A 3,903-nucleotide genomic window follows, 5' to 3' on the forward strand; every position below is an offset into this window, starting at 1 on the left:
GGATAAAAGGTGTTGTTGCTTTGTAAAGCTTCTCAGGAGTAAGTTGAATACAGTAATATAACAGTTTACATATACTTTTTGTGACCGAAAAGGTATAGTTTTCTCTTTATTACGGCTCTTGGGTCCTGCTGGCAACACTTTGCCTTTCTTCATTGCAATGGGAGTTTCCTCCCACTAGATGTTGCCCTTCCTCTACGGTTTGTGAAGGAAACCGTCCTCCCCGAATAAACCTGGCCCATCCGTGGGTGGGCTACCCTAAATGTAAAATAAGGGCTCATTCTTCACCCCATGGTGAGGGAAACGTCTTTCTAAACATCGACACAACAAAAGATGATTCCCCCTCCCAAGCCGCCCCCCGAAAAAGAAAAAAAAAAAGGAAATACCCCCAAACCAGTGTAAACATCTCAAAATATTAATAGAAGAAAAGCTGTCGGACCCATCCGATTAAGACAGCACGCACCCAGCACGTACCTAGTTCTGGTAGGCAGCTAATAGCAAACACTGAAATATGACTGTCATATCTGAAGGAGCTATTGCTCAGAAATGTGGTGGCACTGCACAGTCAAAGAAATTCAACTCCACGTTTATTGTCATAAAGCCTGGGCTGTCCATTAGACTATGTTTAATATTTAACGCCTTTTGTGGGGTGTGTGTGCCTAACACGACATTCTGTGGCAGCCTCGAATGTTACATGTACTAATATTTCACTGTCTCCCACACAACATAAAGATGAAACGCTGAGATTATGACTGTGTTACGCAACCCTGTGACTGACATGTAAGTAAAAATAGTCGATATATTTACCCATTTTAATACCTCCAGATGAAGTCCAGTTCTCCTCACTGGAGACAAATGTATCCAAATGAAAAGAGATGGGAAATGGAGAAGGAAATAATTGAATATTTTGTGAAAAGAGGGGGAAAAAAATCTGTTAAAGAAGCTAAATAAATAACCATAACCTTGCAGCCAAGCAAAGCATCCTCACTTGCTCAAAGCAGCAGTGAGATGCCCATAGAAGACAATTCTTCTGAAGAGCGGTGGCTTCAAACCAGATATTTCAGTGCTGGGCATGTTTTTGAGCCCAGAAAATGACAGCGATCTCAGAGACAAACACTGCAAGCTGGGTCTTTGCCCAGGACTGTTGAACAGGCTGTATGAACAGCATCTTCCCAGGAGAAGGCTCCTCCTTCTCTTTTTGAAGGCAAGTCAGAGGTCAGCTTGCCCATTGGCACGTTGGACACTGCAGTGGGACGGATCGGTTTGTGCCCCTAAAGAAAGACTTGGGACAGTGGCCCAAGTGAGAATCTTGTTACAGCTGTGTCCCCTCCAGCCCCTATAATTTGCCTGCCTTTGGACATCGTATGGTGCTGCCCAGGAGCACGGTGGGTCCTTCTCCCTTGGCTGGTGGAGATAAAGCTCTGGAGAGCCAATGCCTGAAGGAGCAGCGTAACTTACTCATCTGCAAAGCTTCCAAAAACGTGAGCTGGAAGCTCCATTAAGCTCAGGTCTTAAAGTCTGTTCTCAAATCTAACAAAGCTCAAAGCAAGTAAAAAGCTCAAGTCTTATGAATATTCAATATGAATATCAAGTCTTTAAGCTGGAGGGGAGCAGATTTAGATTGGAGATCAGGAGGGGGTTCTTTACTGTGAGGGTGGTAGAGCACTGGAACAGGTTGCCCAGGGAGGTGGTTGAGGCCCCTTCCCTGGAGATATTCTAGGTGAGGCTCGATGAAGCCCTGGGCAACCTGGTCTAGTTGGGGGTGTCCCTGCTGACTGTGGGGGGGGTCAGACTAGATGACCTTTGGAGGTCCCTTCCGGCCTGGGCAATTCTATGATTCTATGATTCTATGATTCTATGAATATGTTAGTGCTATTTTTGTTAACCTATATTAATAACTCACCTAACGCCAGAGAAATTACGTTTAACTACCAGATGAATTAAACATTACTTTTCTTTTTTTTTTTTTTAATATATAGGAGCATTGGTAAGGCTCACCTGCTGGTTGGTACAAAGTCTCCCACTGCAAATTCTGCTATGAATAAGTGCCCGCACGAGCATTGATATGATCTCATCTTCTGGGTGCACAGTTTAATCACGGTGCTCTCGATGGAGAGCCCACACGAGGGAAGCGGAGTTTAAAATACGAATCCGTGGGTGGCTCTCGAGGTGGCTTCTTGCTAAGTATGGCCGGGAGCAGGGTGACGTGGGGGGCGATGCCACATTCGAGAGACTGAAAGGGAAAAACAACTCCATGGAGCTGTCACCAGCAAAGCACAATGTGAAAATTCCATGTGCTTTTAGTCTGGTGAATTGACCCTAAAATAGTATAAGGGAAGAAAACAAAGATTCCATGTGTGCTTGCAGATAAGTCACATTATTTTTCCTTTTTTTTTTTTTTTCCTACAGCAACAAACTTACATGTTTAAATGAGTAGCAAACCAACTTAATTCAGGCTTATTTTATTTTCCCCTGATCTTCCAGAACTTCACCTCTCTCCTACTCCTCTCAAAAAAACAAAAACAAAAAAAAAAAAAGAAAAGGAGAAAGAGAGAAACAAGCTGCTTGTTACAAAATCTCAGAAAAACATCAGATTAACTACTTCGCCATTTTGCTCCCACAAACGAAAATACTTGGTGGTCAAAATCCTGGCAGCTGGATTTCCCACATGGAAAAAGTAATGTGCTGCATCTCTGCTACCCTACTCTTAGTCTTGTTCGAAATTAACTCCTGTGACTTCCGAGTGCCTGGTGCCCCAAGCTCACTCTGTCATCTGAGACGACAACATCTCCCCGTCAGCTCTCCCTCGACACATCGTGCTGCTTTATCTTCCCTTTTCAAAACTTCTATTTCTCAACTCCCCCTCTTCTTCCTCTTCTTCCTTTTCTTCCTCTTCTTCTCTTGGGCAAACTTAGCTTGCTTCTTGAGAACTAATTTGCCTTTCCTTCCTCTCCCATTTCTCAATTTTTGAAGGACTTCTTACCCCCTGCCTCTGCATCTTTTGACTCCTACTTCATGGACCCTTATGCATTAGGGAATTGGCAGCAAGGTAGCCCAGAGGGGGCTTCTTTCACCCCTACGACGGGAAGGCATTGATGGTTGCCTTCATACTCCTCAGATCTTCCTATCCTTTCAGCTGTTCTCCTGAGGAAGAAATCACAGTGGAACTCCCAGAGGAGAGAAACTGAGCGCATCGAGGCAGCATCTCCGTGCTGTTGCTTGCAAAGAGATGCAGAAATGTAGATGAAATTCAAGCGAAAGCCTGAAACGTAATTTAAATGCTCTCCGCCAACGCATGTTAAATAGGTGCTTATGTTTCACGCAGATCTCGTTGTAACTAATTAAACCAAATTAAATCTGAGCTGTAAGGGCACCCAATTACACACATATCCACGCAGGCACGAGGAGCCAGGCTCTCCCGGTAAAAAGCGCCGTTTGACACGGCGGCTGGAGGGGTCCCCATCGGCTCCGATGCCCCCTTGTCGCCAGGGAGGCGAGCCCCGACGGCGGGGCGCCCCCCCTCCCCAACACGGCGCTCCCGGCGGGGGATGGGGGTCGGCGGGAGGTTTTCACGGGGTCCTTAAGGAGCTTAAAACCCGCCGGAGGGAGAGTGTCTTTGCAAGCCCGGAGGCGGGTGGGGGCTGCACCGCACGCTCGCGTTTCCCCCCCTTGTGAAGGCGACAAGAGGGAGGGGGACACGGTCACCTCGCTGGGGGGAGGGGGTTCTGACTTGGCCGGGGTTTGGACAATCTTTGAAAGATCAGCCGGGGGACGGCCACGGCTCCCTTCGGCGGGGCAGCAGCCTCTCGCCGTTTCCCCTCTCGCCGTTTCCCCGGCTCCGGCACCTCGGGACGAACGGAACGGGGTTTCTCGCCGGCTCGGTCGGAGAAGGCGGGGAGCGACTTT

Source organism: Calidris pugnax, unplaced genomic scaffold, assembly GCF_001431845.1.
Source record: "Calidris pugnax isolate Ruff unplaced genomic scaffold, ASM143184v1 scaffold20, whole genome shotgun sequence".
NCBI lineage: Eukaryota > Metazoa > Chordata > Aves > Charadriiformes > Scolopacidae > Calidris > Calidris pugnax.